Genomic DNA, 13,863 nt, shown 5'->3' with positions numbered 1-13,863 from the left:
TGTCTATGATATTCTTGATACATTTAAATTTGGTTTCTGTGAAGAGTCAAGGAGAATGATATTCCAAGATAGAATGAGGCAATCAGCTATTGCAGCTTCCAATAAATAAGAAATGATCTCAAAACGGACCTCCTAAGGGTGAATTGCAGGAGTTTTTAAGGGACATATGGAACTCCAGTGAGCATTAGAAATTTCATTTCAATTGTCTTGCTTACGAAAACAGATAGAACCTAAATTGAAGACTAAATTGCTTTGTCTAGATTACTGAAAACCTGTACATCATCATTGTATACTTCAAACAATATAATATGGTCTGAATGTGTGCACATTCCCTTCAAATTAACATGCAGACACCTACTCCCAGGTGATGGAAACGGGAGGTAGGGCCTTTCTGGAGTTCATTCGATCGTAACAGCAGAGTCCACATGAACGAACTTAGAGCCCTTATGAAAGAGTTCCCCGAAAGCTGTTTTGCCCATTCTGCCATGTTGGGTGGTTTGAAGAAGCCTTCTATGAAGCAGGAAGTGGGTCCTCATCAGACTTAATCTGCCAGCAAGTTGATCTTGGACATTTCAGCTTCTGGAATTTTGTGAAAAAACTTCCATCACTTATAAGTGGGCCATTTAATGATGTTTTGTTATAGAAGCCTGAATGGGCCAAGATCATATTTTAATCTTCAAAATATGACTGTAAGTATGTCAAATTGGAGTAGTGTCATCTGAATTTCTATACTAAGGCATTTTTTTTTTCATTTTAAGGCTTTGTAAAGAGGTTGTACTATACCTCTATTCTTCCAACCTATATTAAGAATGCTTACGCTGGCGCTGGGGCTCAATAGGCTAATCCTCCGCCTGCGGCACCGGCACACCTGGTTCTAGTCCTGGTCGGGGCACTGGATTTTGTCCCGTTTGCCCCTCTTCCAGGACAGCTCTCTGCTGTGTCCCGGGAGTGCAGTGGAGGATGGCCCAAGTGCTTGAGCCCTGCACCCCATGGGAGACCAGGAGAAGCACCTGGCTCCTGCCTTCGGATCAGCACGGTGCGCCAGCCGCAGCGACCATTGGAGGGTGAACCAATGGCAAAGGAAGACCTTTCTCTCTGTCTCTCTCTCACTGTCCACTCTGCCTGTCCAAAAAAAAAAAAAAAAGAATGCTTACACTATAAGGAAAAGTTAAATACTTGAAACAATAAATACATGTACCCTGATTGAACATTACACAACATATACATGCAATGATACATCATATAGTACTCCATAAATATGTACAGTCAATTTATATATGTATGTAAATTTTACATGCCTATGAAATTTTTTAAATAAAAAAAGTTTCTAAAGAAACTTAGTCCACCCCCATCAGACACCAGGGAGCTGAAGAAAAGTATTATTGAATATTTTAAAAAATCTTGTGGTATACTAATATGCAAAAACCAATTACACAAAAACAGAAAACCACAAATCATACTCATGATAAACTGGAAGTTACATTTTTTCCAAATAGAAGATTTGAGGAAAAAATTTAAAATTAATTAAATAGTTGCATATAATATGTTAAGTGAGTTATAAGGAACTGTATTTATTCAACTAATATTTTATATCTATAGATTTTAAAAGATCATTTTAAAAAGACTTTGTTGTTATTTGTACTCAATTTAATAATTTAAATCAAAGATCAAAAAATATCTTGTTGTTGTTATTGTTGGAGGGACAGATTCTGAAGATTTCTATAAGGTTTTTACATATTACAAGCTACAACCAGACAGAAATGTGCTCTTGGAGATTTGTAAGCCAATTATGAATCAAGGAAGTACAGCTCTGCTTCCTGACCAAGAGGAAGCTACCCAAGAGCGACATTCTAACTCCTCAGAGAATAATTTTTCCTTAATGGGTTTTACTTGAGTGACTCATTCTGATTATATAGGATGCAACACAATTAGACATGCTTCGATGTGGCTTTGCACACATGTACACGTGTATTGGAAACAATGCAATGACATTTGCAGTTGCTTCCTCAAATGGCTTTAAAAAAGGAACAAGCAACAGCATACAGATTACCAATAGCCACTTCAGTGAAGAAGAGCCGGAGAGGCTAGATAGGACACGAACTTCAGGCAGAGGGAAACAGCAAGGCTCATGGAAAAGAGGTTGATTGTTTCTTTAAGGTTAGGAGTCATAAGGCTGATGGGAGAGATGGGGGCTAGAGATGTGATTTGAAAAGAATCAATTAAGTCCAGAGAGGCAGGGAAGTGGTTCCAGATGGCAGGTAAAACATAGGAGAAAGAGAAAGTGGCGGCGTGCATAGAGGTGAAGAGGGTGCAGGGATGCCCAGAGAAAGAGACGAGGGATGCTTTTAAATCTGAATTTAATGGTAGAATAAAATAGTACAAAACACACACACATACACACACAAATGCTCTGAGACAATTTTCAAAAACAATCTAATGTAATTCAAGATTAGAGTTTTTTATTTTTTTTATTTAGTAAATATAAATTTCCAAAATACAGTTTATGGATTACAATGGCTTTCCCCAAGATAATTTCCCTCCCACTCGCACCCCTCCCATTTCCCACTCCCTCTCCCCTTCCATTCACATCAAGATTCATTTTCAATTCTCTTTATATACAGAAGATCAGTTTAGTATATATTAAGTAAAGATTTCATCAGTTTGCACCCACACAGAAACACAAAGTGTAAAAATACTGTTTGAGTACTAGTTATAGCATTTAAGTATATTTGCAGTTACTAAGGTGTACAATATCAAAATCTTTCACAAGAACCTCCTCTTTTTTGCCCTAGCTTCACGCCATCACCACCACAACCCATGACTTACATGCACAGAAACACATGGCTTATTGCCTATATTTTTAAAAAGCCTCATATACTTTCAAAGTTCTTTACCTCTGTAATTATTAGATTTACATGCATTATCAGGAAAATAGAACTAACCTATAAAACTATGTTTTCCCGAGTTGAGCTGGATTTCCTATGCTGATCTACCAATTTCCCTTATGGGGTTTAAAACACAAAGGATGCAGAACATCACATAAGCATGTCCTTGATCTCAACCTGCTGTTCAGATAATAGGGATGGCACCTCTTAGAATGGCAGTGATTTCCCCAGTATAGCATTCAATCTGTTATTCCCAGTGACAGCCCCTTAAGTAGAAGCTACCAGCAGTGGGGAACAAGTATCTCTTTGTTTGTGTTCTTATGCTGGGAATCTTTCTTTGCACCTGTAGTCAAAGGCACAGAGTAAATTTGATTGTTATTTGAGAACATATGTATTTATTAAATATTTATGTTTTAATTTTTAAAAGATTTATTATTTTATTAGGGAGAAGGGGGGAGAGAAAATCAATCTTCCGTTTGCTGGTTCACTCCCCAGATGGCCACAACAGCCAGGGTTGGACCGTGCCAAAGCCAGGAGCTTCATCCAGGTCTCCCACATGTGTGCAGGGGAAATCTTTACTTAGTATATACTAAGTTGATCTTCTGTATACAAAGATAATTGAAAATGAATCTTGATGTGAATGGGATGGGAGAAGGAGTGGGAGATGGGATGGTTACAGGTGGGAGGGAGGTTATGGGGGGAAAAGCTGCTATAATCTAAAATTGTACTTTAGAAATTTATATTTATTAAATAAAAGTTGAAAAAAAATACACCTCAAACAAATTTCATATATGATAATCCGACAACTAATACACTCAGTGGCTGACAAATTAAAAATTTTTTTCTTTAAAAAAAGACATAAAGAAAGGGTGCCCACTTTCATATATTTACATACTAACATAATGGTGAAAGTCCTAGTGAAAGCCATTAAGCAAGAAAACAATGCATTCAATTGACAAGGAATATGTAAAATTATCCTTGTTTGCAGATGGCATGATCTTATATGTGGAAAACACTAAAGACTACAGAAAAAAAACTGTTAGAGCTAATAAGCAAATTCTATAAAAATGCAGGATGTAACATACAAAAATTAATGGTGTTTCTATACAACAAAAACATGCTACTCGAAAGAAATTAAGAAAGCAATATAATTTACAATGGAATAAAATATAATAATATACTTACAAATAAGCTAAATTAAGGTGGAAAAACATACATAGACAATTATGAAATGTTGAGCAAAGAAATTGAAGAAGACAAAAACCAATGAGTAAACATCCTTAGATCATAGATTAGAAGAATTACATTGATAAAATCTCTGTACTGGGGCCAGCACTGTGGCATAGCTGATAAGGTTGCTGCCTGCAGTGCTGGCATCTCATATGGGCGCCAGTTCGATTCTCGGCTGCTCCACTTCTGATCCAGCTCTCTGCTATGGCCTAGGAAGGCAGTGAAAGATGGCTCAAGTCCTTAGGCCCCTGCACCTGCGTGGGAAACCTGGAAGAAACTCCAGGCTCCTGGCTTCGGACAGGTGCAGCTCCAGCCGTTGTGGCCAACTGGGGAGTGAACCAGTTGATGGAAGACCTCACTCTCTTTGCCTCTCCTTCTCTCTCTTGTAACTCTGACTTCCAAATAAATAAATAAATCTTTTTAAAAAAGAATGTAAGAAAATCTTAAAAGAAAAAATACATAAAGATAAATGTCCTATGTGTCTACAGATTCGATGCAACCCCTGTCATCATCTTGAGAGCTTGTTTGGAGGTTCTAGCAGGTGAGCACAGCTACTCATATACCCTTGACTGAAAACTGGACCTCCTGTAGTGGGTGGGGAAGGTTGTCCTCTTCCATTGAGCGCACAGTTTCAGGAGGGAAACACGTGGAACAGTGAGGGAGGATGTGGACACCTGCCTAGCCAGCCAGATCAGAATTAACCCTGGCAATGAATGGGGTGACAGATGTCATAGCCAGATTGCTCCACATCTCCTGTCATCATTTTCATGGTGTTTTTTGTTTGCTTGTTTAAAAAGAAAAAGATTTAATTGTTTATTTACCTAAAAGGCAGAGTAACAGAGAAAGGAAAATTCAGAGAAAGTGAGAAATCTTCCATTCACTGGTTCACTCCTCAAATGGATGCAACAGCAGGGGCTTGGCCAGAAGAAAGCCAGTAGCCAGAACTCTATCCAGTCTCCCATGTGGGTGGCAGGAACCCAAGCACTTGGCCATATTCTGCTGCCTTCCCAAGTGTATTAGCAGGGAGATGGATCAGAAGTGGAACAGTCAGGACTTGAACTGATGCTCATATGGGATGCCAGCATCACAGGCAGCAGTTTTACCCACTGTGCCACAACACTGACCCCCACCAATAGCAATTATTTACATAAATTTACAAAATTCTAAATTTCATTTTGTCATACAGACCTTGAATAGCAAAAGTACTTCTTGTGGCTGGCGCCGTGGCTCAACAGGCTAATCCTCAGCCTTGCGGCGCCGGCACACCGGGTTCTAGTCCCGGTCGGGGCACCGATCCTGTCCCGGGTGCCCCTCTTCCAGGCCAGCTCTCTGCTGTGGCCAGGGAGTGCAGTGGAGGATGGCCCAAGTGTTTGGGCTCTGCACCCCATGGGAGACCAGGAGAAGCACCTGGCTCCTGCCATCAGATCAGCGCAGTGCGCCGGCCGCAGCGCGCTACCGCGGCGGCCATTGGAGGGTGAACCAACGGCAAAGGAAGACCTTTCTCTCTGTCTCTCTGTCTCTCTCTCACTGTCCACTCTGCCTGTCAAAAAAAAAAAAAAAGTACTTCTTGTAAGAAAGAACAATATTGGATGCATTACATTTTCTAGTTACAAAATACATTACAAAGTAATAGTAACTAAAATATTATGGCAATGACATAAAATAGATTTTAGACTAATGAATTGTACCCTAGAAATAAATTTATCTATATTATATCACTTGATCATCAACAAGGTTGCCAAGAATACACAATGGAGAAAAAAAAATGGTGTCTTCAACAAATAGTGGTGTGAATACTGGATATCCACATATAAATACAGTGAATTTGCACATGTCTTACATTCTACATGAAAACTGACTCTTTAAACCAGCAGAATTTGAAACTCAAACATAAGCCCTGAAACTAAAATTCATTGTAAAAAGCAAAGGAAAATTTCCTTGACATTGTTCTTAGCATTGATTTATTGGATATGGCACAAAAAAGAAAAGAAACAAAAGCAAAAAGAGATTAATCAAACTACATCAAACTAAAAATCCTTGCACGGCAATCAACACAATGAAAAGTTCTCCCATGGAAGGAAAGAAAAACATTTGCAAACCACTTATCTAATAAAGAATATCTTAGTCAATTCTGTCTGCTATGACAAAATACCTCTTGGTATCTAGCAAGAGCCTGAAGTAGGCAGGTGTATTCCAGTAGGCCAGACCTAGGAGATGAGCCTCTGGAAAATCCAGATGCTGAATGGTTTACTGATGGCAGCAGCTATTGAAGGAAGGAGTTAGAAAGGCAGACAATAGAAGCCCAAGCACTACCACACAATACTTTAGCCCAAAAGGCGGAGCTTATTGCATTGACTAGGGCTTTACAGCTGGGAAAAGCTCATCGAGTTAAGATAGATAGATAGATAGATTGATAGATCGATCGATAGATAGATAGATAGATGGATTCCAGATATGCTTTCCTTGTGTTACATGCACACGCAGCAATCTGGAAAGAGAGGGGCTTACTGACCCCTGTTAAATATGGAAAAGAGATACTGGCTGTACTTCAGGCAGTACTGGAGCCTTTAGAGGTGGCTGTCATCCACTGCAAGGGACATCAGAAGGGAGATAATTATGTTAACCAGAGAAATGCATTAGCAGATAGAGCAGCTACACAGGAAAGTTTAGAAAGGGCCCTTATACCTCAATCTGTGGAAGTGGTTAAGGAACCTCACTATACGGAGCCTGAGATGAATGGGCCCAACAGCAAGGCTATACTAAAAACGTAAATGGATGGTGGATGCTAAATCATAATTATGCTACCAATGGCCACTCAATGGAAAATTATAAAAAAAAATACACAACTCTACCCACTTGGGAAGAGATACCTTAGTACAACTGGTCTCCCGAGCTTTTGGAGGAAAGGGACTAAATACGGTCATAAAGGAAATGACTCGCTCTTGGCCATTGTGTTTACAGAATAACCCTCCCCATGTAAGGCCACCTCCCCTGTTGACTCCTGTGCAGAGGAGGGGAACAAACAGGTGTAGATTGGCAGGTTGATTTTACCAATATGCTCCCATTAGTAATTATAGGTACCTCCTAGTCTTTATTGTTAATTTTATAGGGTGGATAGAGGCCTTTTCAACCCGAACGGAGAAAGCACACGAGGTGCTTAAAGCCTTGTTGAAAGACATCGTGCCACGATTTGGACTCCCACGGTCACTCCAGAGTGACAATGGACCGTCATTTATATCTAAAATAACCCAGCAGAACCCAGCAGCTTCTGAGAATAATGATGACCATGCAGGAGACACTGAGGATGGCAGTGACTGAAAGAGATCCAGCTCATGAAGTGAACTCATTAGATGCAATAGGCAGAGACTTCCAGACCGAAAACAGACAGGGTCTGTGCCCCTAATCAGCAGGAAGTAGCTACAGAAGATGGAGACTCGGCGCCCATCAACATCCCCTTAAGATTAAGGTCTGGAGTCTCTGAGGGGGGAATGAAGTAGGCAGGCAAACAGGTTAAAATTGATCAGATTTGTGAACTGGAAGACCATGCCTTCACAACACCTGTGTGGCCTCATGCCCCTACCTGATGCCTTTGCCACGCCCCTGAGTGGCCTCATTCCCCTACCTGGCCACACTGGGGTGCCTACCAGCCAATCAGGTTAATTAACCACTCCCCTTTGGAGTGGGTTAAAAGCCTGGGACACAGTGTGCCCAGCCTGCTCTTTTTTTCCCTGGTGTCTTGCTAGGAAGGGGCTTGCTGTAGACCCGTGCCTCCAGGGTACATGGCCTTTGGGCCATGTGCTCTAGGCTTCCTGGCCTAGATGCTCATCCATGTGTCTGGTTCCTGGTGCTCGGTATGAACCCTCATTCACCTCTCTCCCCTAAATAAAGCTCTCACTCTCCTATGCATCTTTCTCACTAAATAAAAGCTTAAAATGTACCATGCTGCCTCGTTTATCTGTGCCAGTATTTAGAATTCTTCTCTAAATATTAGGCAAGAACCCTCTCAGGCTTATCAATATCAGGGATTTAGTAATAAGCCCATGTTGAAATTGTAAGGCGCCCCAAATTCCGGTAGTACATGTGGTACCCCGGATAGCATTTCTAGGGAACTTTAAGAGGCCACATTTCAGTGTGAATTTTAGGGGATCTTTTCTGATTTCAAGCCTACTGGCTGGTCACGGTTGGGTCTTTTCGTTATAGTCTCACATGGTGGCAGGAGTAAGAGGTCTCTTGGACCTCATTTAGAAATTCTCATGACATTCATGAGGACTCTGCCCTCAGAACCTAAACCCAAAATCTCCATTGCATAATACCATACCTTAGATATAAGGACCTCAATGCATGGGTTCTGTCAGGACATAAGTGTTCAGACTCTAGTGAAGGTTGAATATCAAAAGTAGATAAGAAATACCTACAATTCAGAAGCAAATAAGTAGACATACAAAAATCTAATTGACAAGTGGACCAAGTACTTGAGAAAATGTGGAGTTCTTGAAACCTTTGTACAATGTTGGTGGGAGTACAAGATAATGTAACCACTATGAGAAGAAAATGTGGAGTTTCCTCAAACATGTAAAAATGGGGCCAGTGTTGTGGGGCATTTGGTTAAACTGCAATTGTGATGCCAGGTTCCCATATTAGAGTGCTATCAATTTTCTTTTCAATCTAAATGAATTCTCTTTTTTAATCACAAGTCTGTTTATTTGCAACATCTTCCTTCCCCTATAATAATTTCTGCACTTTCATTTTCTGTCCCTGAAGTTAATAGTTCCCACTCTGTGTTGTCTTCTTTTCTGAGGTTTTAGTGCAATATCATATGATATTCCAGTCATAAGCTTATCAGAACTTTGAGAATAAGATGTGCTGAAGGCTATTTATCAATCACTTGTTGCATATGATCAATTATTTTAATTGGGAGTAAAATGTTATTTCTTCATGATAAACATCTAACCATGAATTCAGAAATAAGAAATATTCCAATTATTGGCTATCAAATAAACACGAAAGAAGGTTATGTCTGAATAATGGGCTCTACAGTTTTCCTCATCTGTCACTACCGTTTTCCATATCATTCATCTGCAACCCTAGCCAATAGTGATTGAACCAGGAATTAACAGCAGTAAGTAGCCATCACTGGGCTGAATATGTACGGGACCAACTGTGTATAAACAGTCTGATCTGAAAATTGTTACAACTAGGAATTCTCTCTTTAAGTTTGTAAATATTAACCAATGGTCACAAAATCTTGTCCTTGGGGAGTTTACACTTTATCTTAGCCAAAAGGCTGAGAAGCACTGAGGAGTCTAATATGAATCACACACAGATGTAGTAATGTAGAACTAATACAGGGAGTCTATATTAAAGAAAAACAAATCATACGATACAAAGTTCCACAAGTAAATCCTCAGGAAGAAGTATTAGTAGAAATGATAGCAGAAAGTTGAAGACAAAGAAAAGTTAGTCCTCAAGAAAGATGGCCACCTTAAGTTATCGAGTAGGACACTGCTACGGCTGAGGTATCTGCGTTCCTTAGGTTTCATCCCACAGGAAGTTGAACATCCATCTTTTCCTTGAAATAGTGATTATTCTAAATACTGGACATCCAAAGCTACTTTACTCTGAAATCTACAATATTTTGAGTTGTTGAAGTAGTTAAGGAAGGGAAATCCATAACTGCCTCTGTCCATCAGCTAAGCTTTTTAAAGCTCTTTGTTTATCCTTAAAATACTTGGAAAATATTTTTATTTTCCTTGTTAATGGCCTTATGAATGACCAAGCTCAATTTTAGTATATTTTAAATTAGCATTGAAAGAGGCATTGCACTTTCCAAATAAGGATGTTTCTAATGGACCTGATTAACTACATTTCATTGATCCCTTTAGATGTTGATGAAGGCGCAGCAGGATACTTGCTACTGCTATAATAAATGGTGTGTTTTTATTATGCTCCTTCTTGGGAATCATAGTGTCAAATGTAATCTTATAATAACAATTATAATGCTATTAGGAGTAGAGAAAGACTCCTGAAAGAATTAGGCTGCTACTAAATTGGTTAGATTCTAGTGTATAGTAATTTGTTGCTCTTAGCTTAGAATTTCTTTGTTACCATATTTGTGACTTGACCCTAAGGACATAGATTTGCACCGAATCCCAGATGATGTAAAAAGATGTTAAAAGATTTTACTCTTAACATGGTAAAGTGGCACCGTATTTTTGGAATTAATTTTCAATCCCAGGAGATTTTCTTTGTAAAATGTGTACGAAAAGTAAAAAATGTTAATTGAATCTTCTCATTTACACCTTCCATCTGTTTTCATTTCAGCTGTGTCTCATTCAACACTTGAGAAACCAATCAGGTTTGCAATTGCACTTAAGGATTTTAACTGATTGCAGTTGTAATTTAATAAATCTATTACAAATAAAAAGAAAATCTGAGGAAATATTTTATATATTATATGGTTTATAGCAAATGTACAAAATAATGATTCTTGGACTAATTCTATATGAAAAATTCAATCTAGCTGATCAACTTTTCCATTAGGTCATTTGATTATATGTTGCATGCAGACCATACAGCATTCATATTTAGTTTAAGTAACTCAGAGTTTTTCAATCTTGGTGCTATTGGTATATGGATTCTGTTTGTGTACATTATAAGATATATAGCAGTATCCCTTGTTTCTATTTATTTAAAATCAGTAACAAACCATCTTCCACTCATGACAATAAAAAATGTCTTTAGACTTAGTCAACTATCCTCTGGTAGGCAAAGGCTCAAGTTTAGGAGTAGTTAATGTAAGCGAATAATGTAAAATATTATGCAGAAGGATTTTGTAGATGCCCTAATCATTGAAAATATATTTATCTATTTGGTGAAACCAGAATCTAGAGATTCATCACTTTTTTTCCTGGAGTTCCTTATGTACTAAAAGTGAGTAACTCTATTTCTGGTCTTTTTATTGCCTTAATTTCAGCAAGGAGTAAATATGTCAATAACTTCATCAATATACGCAGATTCATCTACTTGACTATATAAAATAGGAAATAAAAATGTTTTATTAAGAAAGAATGAATTATTGCTTGGACCAATACTTTCCATATAATGGAAATTTCATAAATATGAGGGTACTTCAAAATGTTAATAGAAAAATGTCATTAAAAGACATGTCTAGAGGTGGGTATTGTGGGGCAGTGGATTGAGTCACTGCTTTGAATGGCTACATCCCATATCAGTAATGGTTTGAGTCCAGCTACTTCAGTTCTGATTCAGCTTGATGCTAATGATCCTGAGTGGCAGCAGATAATGGTCCAAGTAATTAGGTTTCTGCTGCCCTTGAGGGAGATCCAGATAGAGTTGTGTTGGCCTGGTTTTGGCCTAGCCAAATCCTGGCTGTTGTGGGCATTTGGGGAGAGTGACCCAGCAGATGGAAAATCTCTCTCTCTTCTCTGTCTGTCCTTGTCTCTTTCTGTGTCACTCTGCCTTTCAAATAAATGAGTAAATCATTTTTTTAAAAAAAAAAAGATGTTTATTGTGGTGCAAAACTTTGTTGAAATCCATGTGTATAGGGAGAGTTGCCAAAATGTTTAAGGAAAATTTGTATTATGAAAAACAAGGCATTGTATGCAAAATTTTCTGCATCAAAGTAAAGTTATATTTTAATTTACTATTTGGATGAACTTTTTGAAGTATCCTCATATTTGTTGAGTATAAATAAATGACATTAGTTATTGCTAGACATTATAGTAATGAAATTCATTTTAACATGATGGCAAAAAAATCAGAGAGAGCAGCTTATCTATTTTTTGAAATTTCTATTTCTTTCTTTCTATGAAAGGCAGAGTAGCAGAGAGGGAGAAACAAAGAGACATAGAAAAAGAGAAAGATATCTTCCATCTGCTGTCTCACCCCTAAAATGACCATAATAGCAAGGATACAGCCAGGCTGAAAAAGGAGCCAGAAACTTCATCCAGGTCTCCCATGAGGGCAGCAGGAGCCTAATTACCAGAGCCATCATCCACTACATTTTCAGGAGCATTAGCAGGATGTTTAATTGGAAGCAGAGCAACCGGCACTCAAAATGACACTCTGATATGGGATGTCAGTGTTGCAAGTGGCAGTTTTAAATGCTGAACCACAATGATAGCCTCAGAGATAATTGCTTATTCTTAAAAATATGGAGAAAATTGACAACTCAAAAGGCTAATGAAATCATGATTTACCTCCAGAGAAGCTCCATAGACAGACAATTGCAATTGTTTTGCCTTCTAACAAAATAGAAGACTCAGATTGAGATTCTCAAATGTTCAGATGATATTAAGTTGTTACAGGTAGAATGAAAGATTTATACACCCCTTACACTATCAACCAAAGAGAAAATGTGCTGCATAAACACTTGTGTTGTAGAATAATACAGAACCCACAGCAAGAATGTTATTAGATTATAATGATTTCCTTTCATGAATAGAAATATAAAATAGTAGTGGTAAAATTTTATTAATCTTCCAAATTACTTCTTTTGTGGAATTGAGGAGGAAAATGGAGGGAGACACTGTAGCCAAATTTTTTATTAAAACTCTGATAACTATTATTTGTTTAAGCTCTGTGTAACAAATTAAGAAAATAACTTAAATCATTCAACTAAGCAATCTTAAATAATTATTTCATGCTGCAAACATTTATTATATTCTTAAACATTAAAAAAATGTGGTGACATGCTTTAGAGATCTGCTACAAATTCTTTAGTTGCTTTTGTAAGTAGTTACTCTATGGCAAGCAAGTTTAAGTAAAGTGATTCCAGAGTATCGGAAAGTATGTTACAAGATCATTATCAGAAAATCTAATTTTGAATTAATAGACTATTCTTTATTTAAAATATTTATAGTGTTGGATATTGGGCTTTGGGATTCTTCCAAAAATTGCTTGCTTCATTTTGCTCTTCTTTTTACATATATATCAGACCATATTAAACGCAACTACACTAGTGTAAACACGAGGTTCATGGTAGGTTTAATTATTGATGAAATGCAATGTTTCTATTTTTTCCCTTTAAATGTGAGGATTATAGAATAGACTAAATTTTATGAAAGTTACACTAGTGGATAAACTCAATGGAACAGATGTAACTCCATGGCATTTGGCAAATAATAGGCATTAGGACAAGAAAATAAGAAAATTGCTGAGGTCAAGATTTTATCTTTCTATCTTAAAGAATTTTTCAGGACTCTCAATAAATGTTAAACTTGAGCTGAAAGTCATCCTTTTCAAAATACATACTAGTCCCTGAAAATTTCACTACTTTTATCCAATATAACAATGACTTCTGTGAGCAATGAGTAGGCGTGAATGGTTTACTTCTGGCTTGGGATGACTCTCTGTTGATATACTTGGCAGAATAACGACTCTAAAGCATACACACATTCTGCTCTCAAAATCTGTGAATGTGTCTACTATAATAGGGATTAAGTACAATATCTTTTCCATCTTTAGGTTCTTGGCTGAGACACCAATAATAAAATGGAGATTAACAAGTAAGAATCATTAAAAATTTATATATAAATTTCAGATGACATCAGAGTCTTCAGAAATGAAGGTTCAAAGAAACCACGGTGTGATATTTGTATGCATAGGTTTGGTGAAGAGTGGACAGTTCCACAGAAGCAGGAATGTACAAAGATGGCAATAAAGTGGTGGGAACTCAGCCAGGTCTGTTCATTCAGATTCTTGTCTGATTCCCTGTGTCTTCAGAGAT

Source organism: Lepus europaeus, chromosome 15 (genome assembly GCF_033115175.1).
Source record: "Lepus europaeus isolate LE1 chromosome 15, mLepTim1.pri, whole genome shotgun sequence".
NCBI lineage: Eukaryota > Metazoa > Chordata > Mammalia > Lagomorpha > Leporidae > Lepus > Lepus europaeus.
Note: the sequence above shows the minus strand (reverse complement) of the source record.